The sequence below is a fragment of the Archocentrus centrarchus genome, chromosome 13, assembly GCF_007364275.1.
Source record: "Archocentrus centrarchus isolate MPI-CPG fArcCen1 chromosome 13, fArcCen1, whole genome shotgun sequence".
Lineage (NCBI taxonomy): Eukaryota > Metazoa > Chordata > Actinopteri > Cichliformes > Cichlidae > Archocentrus > Archocentrus centrarchus.
The window spans coordinates 13,210,837-13,232,088 of record NC_044358.1 but is presented as its reverse complement, the minus strand read 5'-3'; the positions used below and the strand labels follow the sequence as shown (position 1 = coordinate 13,232,088).

At 47.6% G+C, this 21,252-nt stretch overlaps 23 non-coding genes and 3 pseudogenes across 23 annotated transcripts; all 26 read right to left on the bottom strand.

Moving 5' to 3' along the window:
- Nucleotides 1-3,468: 3,468 nt before the first annotated feature.
- On the bottom strand, nt 3,469-3,681 carry LOC115791311 (uncharacterized; annotated as a pseudogene).
- A 213-nt stretch (nt 3,682-3,894) lies between these two features.
- LOC115791348 (U5 spliceosomal RNA) lies at nt 3,895-4,012 on the bottom strand. Its single transcript, XR_004020891.1, has one exon. It is a non-coding gene; the product is annotated as a U5 spliceosomal RNA (small nuclear RNA).
- Nucleotides 4,013-4,489: 477 nt separating this feature from the next.
- LOC115791393 (U2 spliceosomal RNA) lies at nt 4,490-4,680 on the bottom strand. The gene has a single exon (XR_004020934.1). It is a non-coding gene; the product is annotated as a U2 spliceosomal RNA (small nuclear RNA).
- A 213-nt stretch (nt 4,681-4,893) lies between these two features.
- On the bottom strand, nt 4,894-5,011 carry LOC115791318 (U5 spliceosomal RNA). The gene has a single exon (XR_004020864.1). It is a non-coding gene; the product is annotated as a U5 spliceosomal RNA (small nuclear RNA).
- A 477-nt stretch (nt 5,012-5,488) lies between these two features.
- Nucleotides 5,489-5,679, bottom strand: LOC115791392 (U2 spliceosomal RNA). The gene has a single exon (XR_004020933.1). It is a non-coding gene; the product is annotated as a U2 spliceosomal RNA (small nuclear RNA).
- Nucleotides 5,680-5,891: 212 nt separating this feature from the next.
- LOC115791326 (U5 spliceosomal RNA) lies at nt 5,892-6,009 on the bottom strand. Its single transcript, XR_004020872.1, has one exon. It is a non-coding gene; the product is annotated as a U5 spliceosomal RNA (small nuclear RNA).
- Nucleotides 6,010-6,486: 477 nt separating this feature from the next.
- On the bottom strand, nt 6,487-6,677 carry LOC115791391 (U2 spliceosomal RNA). The gene has a single exon (XR_004020932.1). It is a non-coding gene; the product is annotated as a U2 spliceosomal RNA (small nuclear RNA).
- Nucleotides 6,678-6,890: 213 nt separating this feature from the next.
- On the bottom strand, nt 6,891-7,007 carry LOC115791337 (U5 spliceosomal RNA). The gene has a single exon (XR_004020882.1). It is a non-coding gene; the product is annotated as a U5 spliceosomal RNA (small nuclear RNA).
- Nucleotides 7,008-7,484: 477 nt separating this feature from the next.
- LOC115791399 (U2 spliceosomal RNA) lies at nt 7,485-7,675 on the bottom strand. The gene has a single exon (XR_004020940.1). It is a non-coding gene; the product is annotated as a U2 spliceosomal RNA (small nuclear RNA).
- Nucleotides 7,676-7,888: 213 nt separating this feature from the next.
- LOC115791351 (U5 spliceosomal RNA) lies at nt 7,889-8,006 on the bottom strand. The gene has a single exon (XR_004020894.1). It is a non-coding gene; the product is annotated as a U5 spliceosomal RNA (small nuclear RNA).
- A 477-nt stretch (nt 8,007-8,483) lies between these two features.
- Nucleotides 8,484-8,674, bottom strand: LOC115791390 (U2 spliceosomal RNA). The gene has a single exon (XR_004020931.1). It is a non-coding gene; the product is annotated as a U2 spliceosomal RNA (small nuclear RNA).
- Nucleotides 8,675-8,886: 212 nt separating this feature from the next.
- Nucleotides 8,887-9,004, bottom strand: LOC115791347 (U5 spliceosomal RNA). The gene has a single exon (XR_004020890.1). It is a non-coding gene; the product is annotated as a U5 spliceosomal RNA (small nuclear RNA).
- A 477-nt stretch (nt 9,005-9,481) lies between these two features.
- LOC115791389 (U2 spliceosomal RNA) lies at nt 9,482-9,672 on the bottom strand. Its single transcript, XR_004020930.1, has one exon. It is a non-coding gene; the product is annotated as a U2 spliceosomal RNA (small nuclear RNA).
- A 212-nt stretch (nt 9,673-9,884) lies between these two features.
- LOC115791346 (U5 spliceosomal RNA) lies at nt 9,885-10,002 on the bottom strand. The gene has a single exon (XR_004020889.1). It is a non-coding gene; the product is annotated as a U5 spliceosomal RNA (small nuclear RNA).
- Nucleotides 10,003-10,479: 477 nt separating this feature from the next.
- On the bottom strand, nt 10,480-10,670 carry LOC115791398 (U2 spliceosomal RNA). The gene has a single exon (XR_004020939.1). It is a non-coding gene; the product is annotated as a U2 spliceosomal RNA (small nuclear RNA).
- Nucleotides 10,671-10,883: 213 nt separating this feature from the next.
- LOC115791329 (U5 spliceosomal RNA) lies at nt 10,884-11,001 on the bottom strand. The gene has a single exon (XR_004020874.1). It is a non-coding gene; the product is annotated as a U5 spliceosomal RNA (small nuclear RNA).
- A 476-nt stretch (nt 11,002-11,477) lies between these two features.
- On the bottom strand, nt 11,478-11,668 carry LOC115791388 (U2 spliceosomal RNA). Its single transcript, XR_004020929.1, has one exon. It is a non-coding gene; the product is annotated as a U2 spliceosomal RNA (small nuclear RNA).
- A 211-nt stretch (nt 11,669-11,879) lies between these two features.
- On the bottom strand, nt 11,880-11,997 carry LOC115791343 (U5 spliceosomal RNA). Its single transcript, XR_004020888.1, has one exon. It is a non-coding gene; the product is annotated as a U5 spliceosomal RNA (small nuclear RNA).
- Nucleotides 11,998-12,474: 477 nt separating this feature from the next.
- On the bottom strand, nt 12,475-12,665 carry LOC115791397 (U2 spliceosomal RNA). The gene has a single exon (XR_004020938.1). It is a non-coding gene; the product is annotated as a U2 spliceosomal RNA (small nuclear RNA).
- A 212-nt stretch (nt 12,666-12,877) lies between these two features.
- Nucleotides 12,878-12,995, bottom strand: LOC115791342 (U5 spliceosomal RNA). Its single transcript, XR_004020887.1, has one exon. It is a non-coding gene; the product is annotated as a U5 spliceosomal RNA (small nuclear RNA).
- A 477-nt stretch (nt 12,996-13,472) lies between these two features.
- Nucleotides 13,473-13,662, bottom strand: LOC115791403 (U2 spliceosomal RNA). The gene has a single exon (XR_004020945.1). It is a non-coding gene; the product is annotated as a U2 spliceosomal RNA (small nuclear RNA).
- A 211-nt stretch (nt 13,663-13,873) lies between these two features.
- LOC115791324 (U5 spliceosomal RNA) lies at nt 13,874-13,991 on the bottom strand. The gene has a single exon (XR_004020870.1). It is a non-coding gene; the product is annotated as a U5 spliceosomal RNA (small nuclear RNA).
- Nucleotides 13,992-14,468: 477 nt separating this feature from the next.
- Nucleotides 14,469-14,694, bottom strand: LOC115791306 (uncharacterized; annotated as a pseudogene).
- Nucleotides 14,695-19,958: 5,264 nt separating this feature from the next.
- On the bottom strand, nt 19,959-20,058 carry LOC115791313 (uncharacterized; annotated as a pseudogene).
- A 213-nt stretch (nt 20,059-20,271) lies between these two features.
- On the bottom strand, nt 20,272-20,389 carry LOC115791350 (U5 spliceosomal RNA). Its single transcript, XR_004020893.1, has one exon. It is a non-coding gene; the product is annotated as a U5 spliceosomal RNA (small nuclear RNA).
- A 477-nt stretch (nt 20,390-20,866) lies between these two features.
- LOC115791404 (U2 spliceosomal RNA) lies at nt 20,867-21,057 on the bottom strand. Its single transcript, XR_004020946.1, has one exon. It is a non-coding gene; the product is annotated as a U2 spliceosomal RNA (small nuclear RNA).
- Nucleotides 21,058-21,252: the final 195 nt, after the last annotated feature.

The following is a 21,252-nucleotide window of genomic DNA, read 5'->3' as shown; positions in this document are numbered from 1 at the left end:
TCCATATATAAGATACATTTAGTCATCAAACCACCACAACCTGGTAGTTCAAGACCTCTTATGTGTCGGTCATTTCTCAAAATCTGGGCTAGGGGTTCAATACATAAAATGTATAATATTGCTGACAAGGGACAACCTTGTCTCACTCCTCTTTTGATCTTTATTTCTGTCGTTAAAGTCCCTTGGACTAAAATTCGGCTTATCGTGTCAGTGTATAGAAGTGAAATCCACTTTATAAATTTTGTGGGGCCAACCATTTTGTTTAAGACTCTAAAAAGATATTCGTGTGATATCCTATCGAATGCTTTTTCAAAATCTAAATTTAACATCATCATTTTACTTCCACGATCTTGGGTGTAATGTATTATGTCTCTTATCAAAAACAGACCATCCGTAATTTTACGTCCAGGGACCGCGCACATTTGATCTGGATGTATTAATTGGCCTAATATTCCTGTCAATCTATTTGCTAAAAGTTTACTGAAGAGTTTATAATCGACATTCAATAGGGAGATTGGTCTCCAATTCTTCAGATCTATTTTTTCACCTTTTTTGTATATCAGTTTCACTAGAGCTATTGTAAAGCTCTGTGGAAGACATGTCATTTCTTGAAACTCATTAAAGATATCTAAGATATCTGGTGCAATGAGATCCCAAAAAGTCTCATAAAATTCTATCGGCAGACCATCCATTCCTGGACTTTTTTTCTTACTAAAGTTTCCCATACATTTTGTTAATTCTATTAGATTAAAGCCTTTTTCCAAATTCTCTATTTCTATCACCTTTTTTTCGAGAATATCTAATGTTTCTCGAACCACCTCTTCTTCTACGGGTTGGTAGTCATATAAAGTTTTATAATAGTCTTCTATTATCATTCTTAAATCTTGATTATCTTCCTTTATCTTACCCTCTTTGTCTCTAAGTTCCATTATTTCATCTCGTCCATCTATTATTTTTTTAAAAAAGTATCTTGTACATTTCTCACCTTCTTCAATTTCTCTTTCTTTACTCCGTATTATCGCTCCAATCGCTTTTTTTTCCATTAAATTTTTTATTTCTTTTTTTAGGTCAATTATTTCTTTATAAAGATCCAAGCCACATCTTTCCAATTTGAAATATGTCTGTAAACGTCTTTGTAATTTAGACAGTTTTTTCTTTTCACGTTGTTTCTTATATTTTCCTTCCTTAATGAAAAAAGAACATGTCCTTTTTTTTACTATTTCCCACCATTGTAATCTCGATTCACAAAGTTCTTGTATCGTCTGCCATCTTCTGTATTCATTTTTGTATTTTTCCACAATCTTTTTTTCTTTTAATAAGGAGCAATTTAATTTCCAAACTCCCTTTCCCCATTCGCTATTTGTTCGAATAGCTACAGTACTTTTTATCATAATATGGTCTGAGAAAAAAACTGGAATTAATTGTACATCCTGAATTTGGCAGTGCTTAATAAAAATATAGTCTATACGTGATGCTTGTTTTCCATCTGGGCTATACCAAGTAAATTTTTGTTGTCCCTCAAATCTATTTTTACATACATCTTCAAGTTTAAAATCATAACATAATCTTTGTAGAAAGGTCGCGGTTTTATCCCTCTTAAAATCTTCGCCCATGTTTAACCTATCTTCCTTCTCTAATATGCAGTTGAAATCCCCACACATCAGGAATGGATCTCTAGTTATCAAATATGGATCCAAATCATTAAACAGTTTTAGTCTCTCATCCTTTTCATTATATCCATAGATATTTAATATTTTTACTTTATTTCCTCTACATTCAACCTCCGCTATTTGAGCTCTCCCTTGTCTTATGATGATACTATTATTAAATTTAATGTGTGGGCTATTTGCTAGAATCGCTACACCATCATTTTTATTTTCGTCTGATCCAGACCAGATGGATTTAAAACGCCATTTATCCTCCCATTTCGTATAATGTGTCCGAAAGGGGATTGTGCATTCTTGTAAGCAAAGAATATCAGCTTGTACAGTCTCCAAAAAGGGGAAAATAGAATGTACTCTGACATCTGAGCAAATACTCCTGACATTTATTGACGCTATTGTAAACATTATTAAGAATAGTGTATAAAGACTGTAAGCGAAAAGAGGTCTTTTGTAAATTTGGTATCGTGCCATTTTATTTCCTTTTTTTCCCATTTTAAACTCATTATTGGCCCGGAACTTCCCGGATTTCCTGTGAAATGAGTTCTGATTTAATCTTTTTTATTCTTTCTTCTTCTGTAACTGATTCCATTTTTTCTTGTTCTTCTTCTGATCTATATCTCATCGCATAATTCATTGTTCGTTTTTCTTTTGGGGTAGACTGTACTGCTATTGCTAAGAAAGACAATTCATTTGGTGAGTTCGATGGGAAGCAATGCGCTGTTTCTGCCTCAGAGTCTTGTGAACTCTCCATATATTTCCCTCTTTTCTCCATAATATCCCCTTCTTCTCTAGATGACTCTGGGATTATTCTTTTCCCTTGGTTAGTAATTTTGCCTCTTTCTTCCTCCTCCTCCCCATCTTCGAAATCTCTGCAGTCTTCCATATTTAGAGATTCTTCTTCTAAATTATGCTCACCTTCTGTTTCAGAAGTCTGATCGAGTTGTTCGTGTTCATTTTCACCTCTTGCCTGTGGCATTGTAGGCTCACCTGTTGCTTGTTGGAGTGGTCGCTCGTTCAATTGAACGCTGATTGGTTCCACCTGCAGGTGGTTTGGATGTCCCATGCGTATGTTACCTTCCTCCTTTTTTGACGCCTTTAATCTATTTGCAAAGGACTGAGGACAATTTCTGAAAAGATGATCTTCGTTACCACATAAGTTACAGGTTTTGTTATTTGTACATATTTCCACTGTGTGCCCTATCTGCCTACACTTTTTACACACCACTTGTGTGCACGCCTCCACCAAGTGTCCCTGTTCCCCACATCTGCGACATATCTTTGGTTGGTTTTGGTAGTAAACATAACCTCTATTCTCACCCAACACTATTGTCTGTGGAATGTGTTTCAAACCATATATTCCCTGTGGGTCTAGCCACTGCTGAATTGGTACTCTCCATGCACAATTCCAAATTCCGTCAATATCTCTGACTTTGACTGGTGAACCTTTCACCGTACAAAATCTTCCCAACCACATCTTGATATCTTCTGGGTTCACCATTTCATTGAACATCTTGACAATCACTGTTTTTGATGCATAATCAGTTAGTTTTTCTACATTGAAGATAGCAAATTGGTCTTTTGCAGTTTCAAATCTTGTCCAGAATTCTCGTAGTAACGCTGCCGTCATAAAGCTCACATCAAATCCCTTCTTCTGTGGTAACGTAATAATACAGTTCAGATCAGTGACCTTAAATCTCAATGCTTTCTGCAATAGTTGTCTTGAAAAGTCAATTCTTGTCATTTCGTACAGAGTGCCATTTTCCTCCTTAAACAGGAATCGCACACTCTGATGTCTTCTTACCGTCACAGGTGGAGCTGCCATCCTGGCAGAGTGGGGGACGAACCCTCCCTGCTACAGGCAGCTAAGCACTTAAAAGAAAGTCTTGTCTTACCTCAGTTTTGTTGCTTGTAGAGAAGAAACAAAATTCGGTAGAAGGACCAAAAGAGAGCGCTGTCGATCCGCTTCTGATAAGAACAGATACTACACTTGATCTTAGCCAAAAGGCCGAGAAGCGATGGGCTCCTTCGTCTTCCTGGCTGGGCCGCCTTCCCGGGACACGTCTCGCTTGTGACGGTGCGCTATTTCAATTGGCTCCCAGGGAGGCAGCTTTGACCTCGAAGCTCCGCCCACACTTAGCCACAGCGAGCACACGAGAGGCCTGTCGTGCCTCTGTGCTCGCTTACGTCCGTGCGTGTCTTTTTTTTTTTCCGTTAAAAACAAAAAGAAGATGGCCCGGCCGGGTGGCAGAGCCCCCCAAAAATAAGCACAACTCGCTTAGCATCGCTCTCCACGGAAGTCTTTAGTAAAAGGCGAAAGACTTGTGCGTTATGAAGAGGAGCCAGAAAGCGTGTCTCTCTCGCCTCCCCGGAGGCCATAGTGATGCCTAGTCCCGGCCACCGGGGTCATGGTGGCCCCTGTTTGGTTTGCAGAACTCGGGCCCCGCCTGCTCGTCTCCGTAGCAGTAAAAATCAGGCCTGGCTGTTTGTGGCGGACCCACGACTGAAGACCAAAGGGTAAATGGACTGGTTCTCTTGCAGCGCTCTTCCATTGTGCTCGAGCGCTCAAAGTGCCTTCATACAATGTGTCTCACTCGCCCATTCACACTACACGCTAAGTGCTGTCCATCTAACATTTGCGCGCACATTCACACTGCGACGGACACACTTGGAGCACGTCGGGGCTCAGCACCTCACCCGAGGATACTTTGACGATAAATGAACCTTTCCTTGAACCAACTGGATCGAAAGCTTCACGAGACTTCCGCCGCCCGTGGCTGCAGATGACCTCAAACGGCCTCGAATTTTTGCTTTTCCACAAGGTCAGCGGAGAGGGCACCGTTCCCGGAGGCGCTGCAATACCGGGTCGATGCGTGGAGCGGATGGAGCGAGCCCCTTATTCGGCTCCCTATTCTAAAAATGCATTTAATATGTCGCCCCCGCATCAGGGGCGTATCAGATATTAAACTGATAAGAACAGATACTACACTTGATCTTAGCCAAAAGGCCGAGAAGCGATGGGCTCCTTCGTCTTCCTGGCTGGGCCGCCTTCCCGGGACACGTCTCGCTTGTGACGGTGCGCTATTTCAATTGGCTCCCAGGGAGGCAGCTTTGACCTCGAAGCTCCGCCCACACTTAGCCACAGCGAGCACACGAGAGGCCTGTCGTGCCTCTGTGCTCGCTTACGTCCGTGCGTGTCTTTTTTTTTTTCCGTTAAAAACAAAAAGAAGATGGCCCAGCCAGGTGGCAGAGCCCCCCAAAAATAAGCACAACTCGCTTAGCATCGCTCTCCACGGAAGTCTTTAGTAAAAGGCGAAAGACTTGTGCGTTATGAAGAGAAGCCAGAAAACGTGTCTCTCTCGCCTCCCCAGAGGCCAGAGTGATGCCTAGTTCCGGCCACCGGCGTCATGGTGGCCCCTGTTTGGTTTGCAGAACTCGGGCCCCGCCTGCTCGTGTCCGTAGCAGTAAAAATCAGGCCTGGCTGTTTGTGGCGGACCCACGACTGGAGACCAAAGGGTAAATGGACTGGTTCTCTTGCAGCGCTCTTCCACTGTGCTCGAGCGCTCAAAGTGCCTTCATACAATGTGTCTCACTCGCCCATTCACACTACGCGCTAAGTGCTGTCCATCTAACATTTGCGCGCACATTCACACTGCGACGGACACACTTGGAGCACGTCGGGGCTCAGCACCTCGCCCGAGGATACTTTGACGATAAACGAACCTTTCCTTGAACCAACTGGATCGAAAGCTTCACGAGACTTCCGCCGCCCGTGGCTGCAGATGACCTCAAACGGCCTCGACTTTTTGCTTTTCCACAAGGTCAGCGGAGAGGGCACCGTTCCCGGAGGCGCTGCAATACCGGGTCGATGCGTGGAGCGGATGGAGCGAGCCCCTTATTCGGCTCCCTATTCTAAAAATGCATTTAATATGTCGCCCCCGCATCAGGGGCGTATCAGATATTAAACTGATAAGAACAGATACTACACTTGATCTTAGCCAAAAGGCCGAGAAGCGATGGGCTCCTTCGTCTTCCTGGCTGGGCCGCCTTCCCGGGACACGTCTCGCTTGTGACGGTGCGCTATTTCAATTGGCTCCCAGGGAGGCAGGTTTGACCTCGAAGCTCCGCCCACACTTAGCCACAGCGAGCACACGAGAGGCCTGTCGTGCCTCTGTGCTCGCTTACGTCCGTGCGTGTCTTTTTTTTTTCCTTTAAAAACAAAAAGAAGATGGCCCGGCCAGGTGACAGAGCCCCCCAAAAATAAGCACAACTCGCTTAGCATCGCTCTCCACGGAAGTCTTTAGTAAAAGGCGAAAGACTTGTGCGTTATGAAGAGGAGCCAGAAAGCGTGTCTCTCTCGCCTCCCCGGAGGCCATAGTGATGCCTAGTCCCGGCCACCGGGGTCATGGTGGCCCCTGTTTGGTTTGCAGAACTCGGGCCCCGCCTGCTCGTCTCCGTAGCAGTAAAAATCAGGCCTGGCTGTTTGTGGCGGACCCACGACTGGAGACCAAAGGGTAAATGGACTGGTTCTCTTGCAGCGCTCTTCCACTGTGCTCGAGCGCTCAAAGTGCCTTCATACAATGTGTCTCACTCGCCCATTCACACTACGCGCTAAGTGCTGTCCATCTAACATTTGCGCGCACATTCACACTGCGACGGACACACTTGGAGCACGTCGGGGCTCAGCACCTCGCCCGAGGATACTTTGACGATAAACGAACCTTTCCTTGAACCAACTGGAGCGAAAGCTTCACGAGACTTCCGCCGCCCGTGGCTGCAGATGACCTCAAACGGCCTCGACTTTTTGCTTTTCCACAAGGTCAGCGGAGAGGGCACCGTTCCCGGAGGCGCTGCAATACCGGGTCGATGCGTGGAGCGGATGGAGCGAGCCCCTTATTCGGCTCCCTATTCTAAAAATGCATTTAATATGTCGCCCCCGCATCAGGGGCGTATCAGATATTAAACTGATAAGAACAGATACTACACTTGATCTTAGCCAAAAGGCCGAGAAGCGATGGGCTCCTTCGTCTTCCTGGCTGGGCCGCCTTCCCGGGACACGTCTCGCTTGTGACGGTGCGCTATTTCAATTGGCTCCCAGGGAGGCAGGTTTGACCTCGAAGCTCCGCCCACACTTAGCCACAGCGAGCACACGAGAGGCCTGTCGTGCCTCTGTGCTCGCTTACGTCCGTGCGTGTATTTTTTTTTTCCTTTAAAAACAAAAAGAAGATGGCCCGGCCAGGTGGCAGAGCCCCCCAAAAATAAGCACAACTCGCTTAGCATCGCTCTCCACGGAAGTCTTTAGTAAAAGGCGAAAGACTTGTGCGTTATGAAGAGGAGCCAGAAAGCGTGTCTCTCTCGCCTCCCCGGAGGCCATAGTGATGCCTAGTCCCGGCCACCGGGGTCATGGTGGCCCCTGTTTGGTTTGCAGAACTCGGGCCCCGCCTGCTCGTCTCCGTAGCAGTAAAAATCAGGCCTGGCTGTTTGTGGCGGACCCACGACTGGAGACCAAAGGGTAAATGGACTGGTTCTCTTGCAGCGCTCTTCCATTGTGCTCGAGCGCTCAAAGTGCCTTCATACAATGTGTCTCACTCGCCCATTCACACTACACGCTAAGTGCTGTCCATCTAACATTTGCGCGCACATTCACACTGCGACGGACACACTTGGAGCACGTCGGGGCTCAGCACCTCGCCCGAGGATACTTTGACGATAAACGAACCTTTCCTTGAACCAACTGGATCGAAAGCTTCACGAGACTTCCGCCGCCCGTGGCTGCAGATGACCTCAAACGGCCTCGACTTTTTGCTTTTCCACAAGGTCAGCGGAGAGGGCACCGTTCCCGGAGGCGCTGCAATACCGGGTCGATGCGTGGAGCGGATGGAGCGAGCCCTTTATTCGGCTCCCTATTCTAAAAATGCATTTAATATGTCGCCCCCGCATCAGGGGCGTATCAGATATTAAACTGATAAGAACAGATACTACACTTGATCTTAGCCAAAAGGCCGAGAAGCGATGGGCTCCTTCGTCTTCCTGGCTGGGCCGCCTTCCCGGGACACGTCTCGCTTGTGACGGTGCGCTATTTCAATTGGCTCCCAGGGAGGCAGCTTTGACCTCGAAGCTCCGCCCACACTTAGCCACAGCGAGCACACGAGAGGCCTGTCGTGCCTCTGTGCTCGCTTACGTCCGTGCGTGTCTTTTTTTTTTTCCGTTAAAAACAAAAAGAAGATGGCCCGGCCGGGTGGCAGAGCCCCCCAAAAATAAGCACAACTCGCTCAGCATCGCTCTCCACGGAAGTCTTTAGTAAAAGGCGAAAGACTTGTGCGTTATGAAGAGAAGCCAGAAAACGTGTCTCTCTCACCTCCCCAGAGGCCAGAGTGATGCCTAGTTCCGGCCACCGGCGTCATGGTGGCCCCTGTTTGGTTTGCAGAACTCGGGCCCCGCCTGCTCGTGTCCGTAGCAGTAAAAATCAGGCCTGGCTGTTTGTGGCGGACCCACGACTGGAGACCAAAGGGTAAATGGACTGGTTCTCTTGCAGCGCTCTTCCACTGTGCTCGAGCGCTCAAAGTGCCTTCATACAATGTGTCTCACTCGCCCATTCACACTACGCGCTAAGTGCTGTCCATCTAACATTTGCGCGCACATTCACACTGCGACGGACACACTTGGAGCACGTCGGGGCTCAGCACCTCGCCCGAGGATACTTTGACGATAAACGAACCTTTCCTTGAACCAACTGGATCGAAAGCTTCACGAGACTTCCGCCGCCCGTGGCTGCAGATGACCTCAAACGGCCTCGACTTTTTGCTTTTCCACAAGGTCAGCGGAGAGGGCACCGTTCCCGGAGGCGCTGCAATACCGGGTCGATGCGTGGAGCGGATGGAGCGAGCCCCTTATTCGGCTCCCTATTCTAAAAATGCATTTAATATGTCGCCCCCGCATCAGGGGCGTATCAGATATTAAACTGATAAGAACAGATACTACACTTGATCTTAGCCAAAAGGCCGAGAAGCGATGGGCTCCTTCGTCTTCCTGGCTGGGCCGCCTTCCCGGGACACGTCTCGCTTGTGACGGTGCGCTATTTCAATTGGCTCCCAGGGAGGCAGCTTTGACCTCGAAGCTCCGCCCACACTTAGCCACAGCGAGCACACGAGAGGCCTGTCGTGCCTCTGTGCTCGCTTACGTCCGTGCGTGTCTTTTTTTTTTCCTTTAAAAACAAAAAGAAGATGGCCCGGCCGGGTGGCAGAGCCCCCCAAAAATAAGCACAACTCGCTTAGCATCGCTCTCCACGGAAGTCTTTAGTAAAAGGCGAAAGACTTGTGCGTTATGAAGAGGAGCCAGAAAGCGTGTCTCTCTCGCCTCCCCGGAGGCCATAGTGATGCCTAGTCCCGGCCACCGGGGTCATGGTGGCCCCTGTTTGGTTTGCAGAACTCGGGCCCCGCCTGCTCGTCTCCGTAGCAGTAAAAATCAGGCCTGGCTGTTTGTGGCGGACCCACGACTGGAGACCAAAGGGTAAATGGACTGGTTCTCTTGCAGCGCTCTTCCACTGTGCTCGAGCGCTCAAAGTGCCTTCATACAATGTGTCTCACTCGCCCATTCACACTACGCGCTAAGTGCTGTCCATCTAACATTTGCGCGCACATTCACACTGCGACGGACACACTTGGAGCACGTCGGGGCTCAGCACCTCGCCCGAGGATACTTTGACGATAAACGAACCTTTCCTTGAACCAACTGGATCGAAAGCTTCACGAGACTTCCGCCGCCCGTGGCTGCAGATGACCTCAAACGGCCTCGACTTTTTGCTTTTCCACAAGGGCAGCGGAGAGGGCACCGTTCCCGGAGGCGCTGCAATACCGGGTCGATGCGTGGAGCGGATGGAGCGAGCCCCTTATTCGGCTCCCTATTCTAAAAATGCATTTAATATGTCGCCCCCGCATCAGGGGCGTATCAGATATTAAACTGATAAGAACAGATACTACACTTGATCTTAGCCAAAAGGCCGAGAAGCGATGGGCTCCTTCGTCTTCCTGGCTGGGCCGCCTTCCCGGGACACGTCTCGCTTGTGACGGTGCGCTATTTCAATTGGCTCCCAGGGAGGCAGCTTTGACCTCGAAGCTCCGCCCACACTTAGCCACAGCGAGCACACGAGAGGCCTGTCGTGCCTCTGTGCTCGCTTACGTCCGTGCGTGTCTTTTTTTTTTCCTTTAAAAACAAAAAGAAGATGGCCCGGCCGGGTGGCAGAGCCCCCCAAAAATAAGCACAACTCGCTTAGCATCGCTCTCCACGGAAGTCTTTAGTAAAAGGCGAAAGACTTGTGCGTTATGAAGAGGAGCCAGAAAGCGTGTCTCTCTCGCCTCCCCGGAGGCCATAGTGATGCCTAGTCCCGGCCACCGGGGTCATGGTGGCCCCTGTTTGGTTTGCAGAACTCGGGCCCCGCCTGCTCGTCTCCGTAGCAGTAAAAATCAGGCCTGGCTGTTTGTGGCGGACCCACGACTGGAGACCAAAGGGTAAATGGACTGGTTCTCTTGCAGCGCTCTTCCATTGTGCTCGAGCGCTCAAAGTGCCTTCATACAATGTGTCTCACTCGCCCATTCACACTACACGCTAAGTGCTGTCCATCTAACATTTGCGCGCACATTCACACTGCGACGGACACACTTGGAGCACGTCGGGGCTCAGCACCTCACCCGAGGATACTTTGACGATAAACGAACCTTTCCTTGAACCAACTGGATCGAAAGCTTCACGAGACTTCCGCCGCCCGTGGCTGCAGATGACCTCAAACGGCCTCGACTTTTTGCTTTTCCACAAGGTCAGCGGAGAGGGCACCGTTCCCGGAGGCGCTGCAATACCGGGTCGATGCGGGGAGCGGATGGAGCGAGCCCCTTATTCGGCTCCCTATTCTAAAAATGCATTTAATATGTCGCCCCCGCATCAGGGGCGTATCAGATATTAAACTGATAAGAACAGATACTACACTTGATCTTAGCCAAAAGGCCGAGAAGCGATGGGCTCCTTCGTCTTCCTGGCTGGGCCGCCTTCCCGGGACACGTCTCGCTTGTGACGGTGCGCTATTTCAATTGGCTCCCAGGGAGGCAGCTTTGACCTCGAAGCTCCGCCCACACTTAGCCACAGCGAGCACACGAGAGGCCTGTCGTGCCTCTGTGCTCGCTTACGTCCGTGCGTGTCTTTTTTTTTTTCCTTTAAAAACAAAAAGAAGATGGCCCGGCCGGGTGGCAGAGCCCCCCAAAAATAAGCACAACTCGCTTAGCATCGCTCTCCACGGAAGTCTTTAGTAAAAGGCGAAAGACTTGTGCGTTATGAAGAGAAGCCAGAAACGTGTCTCTCTCGCCTCCCCATAGGCCAGAGTGATGCCTAGTTCCGGCCACCGGCGTCATGGTGGCCCCTGTTTGGTTTGCAGAACTCGTGCCCCGCCTGCTCGTGTCCGTAGCAGTAAAACTCAGGCCTGGCTGTTTGTGGCGGACCCACGACTGGAGACCAAAGGGTAAATGGACTGGTTCTCTTGCAGCGCTCTTCCACTGTGCTCGAGCGCTCAAAGTGCCTTCATACAATGTGTCTCACTCGCCCATTCACACTACGCGCTAAGTGCTGTCCATCTAACATTTGCGCGCACATTCACACTGCGACGGACACACTTGGAGCACGTCGGGGCTCAGCACCTCGCCCGAGGATACTTTGACGATAAACGAACCTTTCCTTGAACCAACTGGATCGAAAGCTTCACGAGACTTCCGCCGCCCGTGGCTGCAGATGACCTCAAACGGCCTCGACTTTTTGCTTTTCCACAAGGTCAGCGGAGAGGGCACCGTTCCCGGAGGCGCTGCAATACCGGGTCGATGCGTGGAGCGGATGGAGCGAGCCCCTTATTCGGCTCCCTATTCTAAAAATGCATTTAATATGTCGCCCCCGCATCAGGGGCGTATCAGATATTAAACTGATAAGAACAGATACTACACTTGATCTTAGCCAAAAGGCCGAGAAGCGATGGGCTCCTTCGTCTTCCTGGCTGGGCCGCCTTCCCGGGACACGTCTCGCTTGTGACGGTGCGCTATTTCAATTGGCTCCCAGGGAGGCAGCTTTGACCTCGAAGCTCCGCCCACACTTAGCCACAGCGAGCACACGAGAGGCCTGTCGTGCCTCTGTGCTCGCTTACGTCCGTGCGTGTCTTTTTTTTTTCCTTTAAAACAAAAAGAAGATGGCCCGGCCGGGTGGCAGAGCCCCCCAAAAATAAGCACAACTCGCTTAGCATCGCTCTCCACGGAAGTCTTTAGTAAAAGGCGAAAGACTTGTGCGTTATGAAGAGGAGCCAGAAAGCATGTCTCTCTCGCCTCCCCGGAGGCCATAGTGATGCCTAGTCCCGGCCACCGGGGTCATGGTGGCCCCTGTTTGGTTTGCAGAACTCGGGCCCCGCCTGCTCGTCTCCGTAGCAGTAAAAATCAGGCCTGGCTGTTTGTGGCGGACCCACGACTGGAGACCAAAGGGTAAATGGACTGGTTCTCTTGCAGCGCTCTTCCACTGTGCTCGAGCGCTCAAAGTGCCTTCATACAATGTGTCTCACTCGCCCATTCACACTACGCGCTAAGTGCTGTCCATCTAACATTTGCGCGCACATTCACACTGCGACGGACACACTTGGAGCACGTCGGGGCTCAGCACCTCGCCCGAGGATACTTTGACGATAAACGAACCTTTCCTTGAACCAACTGGATCGAAAGCTTCACGAGACTTCCGCCGCCCGGGGCTGCAGATGACCTCAAACGGCCTCGACTTTTTGCTTTTCCACAAGGTCAGCGGAGAGGGCACCGTTCCCGGAGGCGCTGCAATACCGGGTCGATGCGTGGAGCGGATGGAGCGAGCCCCTTATTCGGCTCCCTATTCTAAAAATGCATTTAATATGTCGCCCCCGCATCAGGGGCGTATCAGATATTAAACTGATAAGAACAGATACTACACTTGATCTTAGCCAAAAGGCCGAGAAGCGAGGGGCTCCTTCGTCTTCCTGGCTGGGCCGCCTTCCCGGGACACGTCTCGCTTGTGACGGTGCGCTATTTCAATTGGCTCCCAGGGAGGCAGCTTTGACCTCGAAGCTCCGCCCACACTTAGCCACAGCGAGCACACGAGAGGCCTGTCGTGCCTCTGTGCTCGCTTACGTCCGTGCGTGTCTTTTTTTTTTCCTTTAAAAACAAAAAGAAGATGGCCCGGCCGGGTGGCAGAGCCCCCCAAAAATAAGCACAACTCGCTTAGCATCGCTCTCCACGGAAGTCTTTAGTAAAAGGCGAAAGACTTGTGCGTTATGAAGAGGAGCCAGAAAGCGTGTCTCTCTCGCCTCCCCGGAGGCCATAGTGATGCCTAGTCCCGGCCACCGGGGTCATGGTGGCCCCTGTTTGGTTTGCAGAACTCGGGCCCCGCCTGCTCGGCTCCGTAGCAGTAAAAATCAGGCCTGGCTGTTTGTGGCGGACCCACGACTGGAGACCAAAGGGTAAATGGACTGGTTCTCTTGCAGCGCTCTTCCATTGTGCTCGAGCGCTCAAAGTGCCTTCATACAATGTGTCTCACTCGCCCATTCACACTACACGCTAAGTGCTGTCCATCTAACATTTGCGCGCACATTCACACTGCGACGGACACACTTGGAGCACGTCGGGGCTCAGCACCTCACCCGAGGATACTTTGACGATAAACGAACCTTTCCTTGAACCAACTGGATCGAAAGCTTCACGAGACTTCCGCCGCCCGTGGCTGCAGATGACCTCAAACGGCCTCGACTTTTTGCTTTTCCACAAGGTCAGCGGAGAGGGCACCGTTCCCGGAGGCGCTGCAATACCGGGTCGATGCGTGGAGCGGATGGAGCGAGCCCCTTATTCGGCTCCCTATTCTAAAATGCATTTAATATGTCGCCCCCGCATCAGGGGCGTATCAGATATTAAACTGATAAGAACAGATACTACACTTGATCTTAGCCAAAAGGCCGAGAAGCGATGGGCTCCTTCGTCTTCCTGGCTGGGCCGCCTTCCCGGGACACGTCTCGCTTGTGACGGTGCGCTATTTCAATTGGCTCCCAGGGAGGCAGCTTTGACCTCGAAGCTCCGCCCACACTTAGCCACAGCGAGCACACGAGAGGCCTGTCGTGCCTCTGTGCTCGCTTACGTCCGTGCGTGTCTTTTTTTTTTCCTTTAAAAACAAAAGAAGATGGCCCGGCCGGGTGGCAGAGCCCCCCAAAAATAAGCACAACTCGCTTAGCATCGCTCTCCACGGAAGTCTTTAGTAAAAGGCGAAAGACTTGTGCGTTATGAAGAGAAGCCAGAAAACGTGTCTCTCTCGCCTCCCCATAGGCCAGAGTGATGCCTAGTTCCGGCCACCGGCGTCATGGTGGCCCCTGTTTGGTTTGCAGAACTCGTGCCCCGCCTGCTCGTGTCCGTAGCAGTAAAACTCAGGCCTGGCTGTTTGTGGCGGACCCACGACTGGAGACCAAAGGGTAAATGGACTGGTTCTCTTGCAGCGCTCTTCCACTGTGCTCGAGCGCTCAAAGTGCCTTCATACAATGTGTCTCACTCGCCCATTCACACTACGCGCTAAGTGCTGTCCATCTAACATTTGCGCGCACATTCACACTGCGACGGACACACTTGGAGCACGTCGGGGCTCAGCACCTCGCCCGAGGATACTTTGACGATAAACGAACCTTTCCTTGAACCAACTGGATCGAAAGCTTCACGAGACTTCCGCCGCCCGTGGCTGCAGATGACCTCAAACGGCCTCGACTTTTTGCTTTTCCACAAGGTCAGCGGAGAGGGCACCGTTCCCGGAGGCGCTGCAATACCGGGTCGATGCGTGGAGCGGATGGAGCGAGCCCCTTATTCGGCTCCCTATTCTAAAAATGCATTTAATATGTCGCCCCCGCATCAGGGGCGTATCAGATATTAAACTGATAAGAACAGATTTTTTTTTTTTTTTTTTTTTTTTTTTTTTTTTTATTATTAATCAAAATTATTTACAAATTCATAAAAGGTAGAGGAAAAAGAAAAAGGAACATTTATATCACAAGAACAGAAGGAGAAGGACATAATATCCTCATTACATCATCAAACAATAGTCAATTTTCAAATATCAAAACAACAGTATCCATACATGATTCCTTTTTAGTCAAGAGACGATTGAAATATATCGTTTTACAAGCCATGCTGTTTTACCCCTTCACCGGAGGACCTCCTAGGATAACGTCCAGAGGGGATCCTCTCCCTTTGCTCCTTCCCTCCATCCTCTCCCGGAGAGCCCGGCCGCCGCCGCAGAGATCTTTTCTGTGTGGCCCCGATTTTCTCCCTCCGCATTCACATAAAGGCGATTCTTCTTTGTGGCAGCGCTTCGTGCCGGGTGCGTGCAGCAAGTTGCAGCGCTACCACCAGGGGGATCTGCCTTTGTGACCTTACCAGCTTGTTCCTTGATATCCACAAGGCGTAGTTAATCGCTACAATTGTGAGCCATATTTTATCAAAATGTTCTTTTTGTATTTCTTTTGGACTTATTCCATATAGCACCAGCTGATCGCTCAGCAGCCCTTTTGCTGGAAGGTGCGGGAAATTTGAGGAGTCGGCTAAAGCCCACAGATCTACTGCAGCTTTGCAGTCCCATAAAACATGTCTTACTGATTCTGGCTGCATGCAGCCTGGTCTAGGACATACATTGTTAGGGGCCATTCCCCTTGCATGCATAACGGCCCGGACTGGGAGAATCTCATGGACCACCATCCACATAAAATCCTTCAGTGCGTTTGGCAAACAGCATTGCTTGTATTTAACCAAATTTTTTCGAAATCATCATGTACAATATGCATAATTTTACATGTCTCCTCCCGTGATTTTACAATGGTATTAATTGCACGATGGTCACTGAGTGTGGTCATGTCTTCTTCTTCTAGTTTGTAATGTTTCAAGAATGTCTTTATCATTTCATATGCTGGTGACAGGTTTAAAGGCCACTGGACGATTATGCTCTATTTCAATCAGCTTCAAACGTCTCAGATATGCACCAAGTTCATAGTACATCAAAGCCTTCGTCCTTTCGTTTCCTCCTTCTTGCGTCACCATCTTCATGTGCAGTGCTGTATAGTGTCCTCCCAGAATGAGGTGTAAGTCAGGAACGTTTTTTCCGCCTTTCTTCTTCTCCTTCTTCATTATCTGTCTTTTTAGCCTTTCCCATTTTGTATTCCATAAAAAGTAGAACATGCTTCGTTCCAATTTTAAAAGGATCTCTCTAGGTGGAAGAAAAACAACACCTGTTAGTCTCATTAATGATATCATCACTGTTTTTATTATTAGAATTTTACCCTCCATGGTCAGAGTTCTTAAGTTCCAAAACGCAAAGCACTTTTTAGCTTTTAATGTTATATCAACCCAATTTTGTCTACCTCCACCATCCTTATCGAATTTTATTCCCAATATCTTTCTATTAATATTACTTCCTTTCCAGTCTAATCTTTCCTTTTTCGTCCATGATCCATACATTAAAACTTGTGTTTTTTCTCTATTTATTTTTGATCCAGATGCTTGGCTAAATCGTTCTACAACATCAAAGACCCTTTTAGCAGACCATGTATCCACACAAATTATATTAATATCATCCATGTATAAAATACATTTTGCTGTTTAAACCTTTACTTCCTGGTATTTCAAAGCCTTTTATCCATGGATCATCTCTTATTATTTGTGCCAAAGGTTCTATACAAATGATGTAAAGCAGAGCTGACAGAGGACACCCTTGTCTCAAACCTCTCAAGATTTTAATATTTTTTGTCAGAAATCCTTGTACCATAAATTGGCTAGTAATATCTGTATATAACAGTTTTATCCACCGTATAAATCTTTCAGGAAACTTCATTTTTTCCAATACCTTAATTAAATATGTATGTGAAATTCTATCAAAAGCTTTTTCAAAGTCTAAGTTCAATATCATAACTTCTATATCACGGTCTAGTGTAAAATGTATTATGTCTCTTATCAAAATTAAACCATCTGTGATTTTCCGTCCAGAAACAGCACATGTTTGATCTGGATGTATCACGTGCTTTAAAACAATGGTCGCTCTATTCGCTAAGAGCTTACTAAAAAGTTTATAGTCTACATTCAGTAATGAGATTGGTCTCCAATTCTTTAATTCAGCCTTATCATCTTTTTTATATATTAACTTAACTAGAGCTATTGTAAAGCTCTCTGGTAATCGCGTCATCGTATTGAATTCACTATAAATTTCTAATAGATCTGGGGCAAGAAGATCCCAAAAGACTGCATAATATTCAATCGGGAGCCCATCTATCCCTGGACTCTTGCTTTTTCGGAAAGATTTCATACATTTTGTTAATTCAGTTAAATCAAAGTCCCGTTCAAGAACATTCTCAGCCTGTACCTCTTTTACAATTCTCTGTAGCGTCTCTGTTACTATTACATCTTCTGTCGGTTGGAAACTGTACAAATCTCCATAATAATCCTCCACTATTTCCTTTAGGCCTTCGATTTCATTTACCATATTCCCATCCTTATGTTTTAATTCCGTTATTTCATCCTTTCCTTCCATCACTTTTTTGAAAAAGTATCTTGTACACTTTTCCCCTTCTTCAAGTTCTTTTTCTCTACTTCTAATTATCAGTCCTTTCCTTCCTCTTCTGCTATTCTCTTCATCTCTTTTTTGATCAATATTATATCCTCGTTGAAATCTAAACCTTGTGTCTGCAATCTATAATAGCACTGTAATCTTTTCTGTAAATCAGTATTTTTTTCTTGTCTTTATTTCTCTTTTCCTTTCCTTCGTGTATGAAAAAACTACGCGTTCTTTTCTTTATCATTTCCCACCATTGCAGTCTAGATTCGCATAACTCTTGTATTGTTTGCCAATTTTCATATAATTTTCGGTATTTTTAACGATTTCCGGGTCTTCTAATAAAGCACAATTTAATTTCCAACAACCCTTTCCATACATTCTATTCTTTGATAAAAGTAAAGTACATTGTATCATTACATGGTCTGAAAAAAAAACAGGAATCAGTCGGGCATTTGTTGCTCGACACTGTCTTATAAAAAAATGGTCTATGCGTGATGCTCTTTTCCCATCAGCACTGTACCATGTGAAAACCTGTTGGTCGGGGTGGGTACTTTTAACAATATCTTCTAACTTAAAGTCCGTACATAATTTCTGTAAGAAGTAAGAAGTCTTATCTCTTTTGAACTCTTCACCTGTATTTTTCCTGTCCTCCTTTCTTAAAACACAGTTAAGGTCTCCACACATAACCAAGGGCATTCTTCCAACTAAATATAGTTCCAAGTCACAAAATAGCTTATATCTATCTTGTACTTCATTGTATGCATAAATATTTAAGATTTTTATGTCTGTTCCCGCGTAACTTACCACTGCCATTATGGCTCTACCATCTCTGATCACTTTAGTTTCCTTTATTTTTAATCTTGAACTATTTACCAAGATTGCCACTCCATCATTTCTATTTTCATCCGATCCTGACCATATTGATTTGTAACGCCACTTATCTTCCCATCTGCTATAGTTTTTCTGATACGGCATACCACATTCCTGGAGGCAGATTACATCTGCCTCAATGTTCTCTAAAAAGGAGAAAATACACTGCGCTCTCAGCATCGAATATATACTCCTTACATTTATTGTGGCTATAGTCAGCGTCATCACTAAAATAATGACAAGAAGTAGTCAAATTTTAGTTTACACATTTTTTGTCCCCTTTTTTCTATGCCTTCTTTTAATGAAGTACAATATTTTTTTTTATATACTTTTCAAGGAGCTTTCTGTATTTCTTGCGAAGTCAGTTCTGACTTTATTTCCATTTCTCTTTCTGCCTCTTGTTCTGGAGATAACATCTCTAGTTCGCTTCCTGGTTCTACTCTAACCCTCATTGCCTCGTTCATCGTCCTTCTCTCTTTAGGGGTTGATTGTAGGGAAATTGTCAAAAAGGACAATTCATTGGTGAATCCATAGGAAGCATCGTGAGTTATCAATTTCTGAGTCGTCAGAGCTTTCACCATACCGACCTTTCTTTTCCACTAAATCTTGTCCCTCCAGAGAGGATTCTGGGACTCCTCTCTTAACTTGTTTAGGGTCTATCCTTTCTTCACAATCTTCCTCTTGTTTATCAGTTCCTTTATTTACACTCGTTTCAGACACATCCTTACTTACTTGTGTATCACTTTCAGATTCACTAGATTGAGGGTAGCTCTCTCGTTGTGGTTCACTTGGAGCACCTTTCCTTGTTCTTCAATCATCTCTTCTCTCAGGGAGTCAATTACCTCACCAGGTATCAAATCAAGCTGATTACTCACAATGTTTGCTTCCTCTTCTTTTTCCTCCTCTCTCCTCGCTGCCTTCAGCCTGTTTGCAAAAGACTTTGGACAGTTTCGAAAGAGGTGGTCGTCTTTCCCACATAAATTACATGTTCTATTGTTTGTGCAATTCTCCACTGTGTGCCCTATTTGTCTACACTTTCTACATATCACCTGTGTGCATGCCTCCACCAAGTGACCTTGTTCCCCACACCTACGGCATTCCTTTGGTTGTCCTTGATAATATATGTAGCCTCTATTCTCACCCAATACAATCATTTGTGGTATGTGTTTCAAACCATTGTAACCATGTGAGTCCTGCCATTGCTGTACGGGTACTCTCCACGCACAGTTCCAAATCCCATCTATATCCCGTACCTTCACCGGTGGTCCTTTCACTGTACAAAATCTCCCCAACCATACTTTTATGTCCTCTGGGTTTACCGTTTCATTAAACATTTTAACAATAACCATTTTCGACATGTAGTCAGTCAATTTTTCCACCTGAAAGATGGAGAACTTTTCCTTCACTTTTTCAAACCTCAACCAAAATTCCCTTAACTTTGCCGCTGTCATGAAGCTCACATCAAAACCCTTTTTCTGAGGGAGCGCAATGATGCAATTTATGTCGTCTGCAGTGAAATCTAGAACCTTCTGAATCAGTTTTCGTGAGAAATCTATTCTTGACATTTCAAATGTTATCCCATTTTCCTCTTTAAAGAGGAAACGTACACTTTGGTGTCTTCTGACACCTGTTTGGGGAGCTGCCATCCTAGTGTGAGGGGGGGGGGGGGCCCCCAGACACAGGAGGGAAGCTTGTAGGAGTCAAAGGAAAAAGGTTGTACTTCCCTGTGATGGTCCTCTTCCAGATGGTAATGATCCCAGGAAATTCTCTCTAAGGATTGGAGCCACTCTCCAAAGCACACCGCGTCGCTAAACCAAAAGCTGCCTCCTCCGTCTCCTTCTCCTTCTTCTACTTCTACTTCTACTGATAAGAACAGATACTACACTTGATCTTAGCCAAAAGGCCGAGAAGCGATGGGCTCCTTCGTCTTCCTGGCTGGGCCGCCTTCCCGGGACACGTCTCGCTTGTGACGGTGCGCTATTTCAATTGGCTCCCAGGGAGGCAGCTTTGACCTCGAAGCTCCGCCCACACTTAGCCACAGCGAGCACAGAGAGGCCTGTCGTGCCTCTGTGCTCGCTTACGTCCGTGCGTGTCTTTTTTTTTTTCCTTTAAAAACAAAAAGAAGATGGCCCGGCCAGGGTGGCAGAGCCCCCCAAAAATAAGCACAACTCGCTTAGCATCGCTCTCCACGGAAGTCTTTAGTAAAAGGCGAAAGACTTGTGCGTTATGAAGAGGAGCCAGAAAGCGTGTCTCTCTCGCCTCCCCGGAGGCCATAGTGATGCCTAGTCCCGGCCACCGGGGTCATGGTGGCCCCTGTTTGGTTTGCAGAACTCGGGCCCCGCCTGCTCGTCTCCGTAGCAGTAAAAATCAGGCCTGGCTGTTTGTGGCGGACCCACGACTGGAGACCAAAGGGTAAATGGACTGGTTCTCTTGCAGCGCTCTTCCATTGTGCTCGAGCGCTCAAAGTGCCTTCATACAATGTGTCTCACTCGCCCATTCACACTACACGCTAAGTGCTGTCCATCTAACATTTGCGCGCACATTCACACTGCGACGGACACACTTGGAGCACGTCGGGGCTCAGCACCTCGCCCGAGGATACTTTGACGATAAACGAACCTTTCCTTGAACCAACTGGATCGAAAGCTTCACGAGACTTCCGCCGCCCGTGGCTGCAGATGACCTCAAACGGCCTCGACTTTTTGCTTTTCCACAAGGTCAGCGGAGAGGGCACCGTTCCCGGAGGCGCTGCAATACCGGGTCGATGCGTGGAGCGGATGGAGCGAGCCCCTTATTCGGCTCCCTATTCTAAAAATGCATTTAATATGTCGCCCCCGCATCAGGGGCGTATCAGATATTAAACTGATAAGAACAGATACTACACTTGATCTTAGCCAAAAGGGCGAGAAGCGATGGGCTCCTTCGTCTTCCTGGCTGGGCCGCCTTCCCGGGACACGTCTCGCTTGTGACGGTGCGCTATTTCAATTGGCTCCCAGGGAGGCAGCTTTGACCTCGAAGCTCCGCCCACACTTAGCCACAGCGAGCACACGAGAGGCCTGTCGTGCCTCTGTGCTCGCTTACGTCCGTGCGTGTCTTTTTTTTTTTCCGT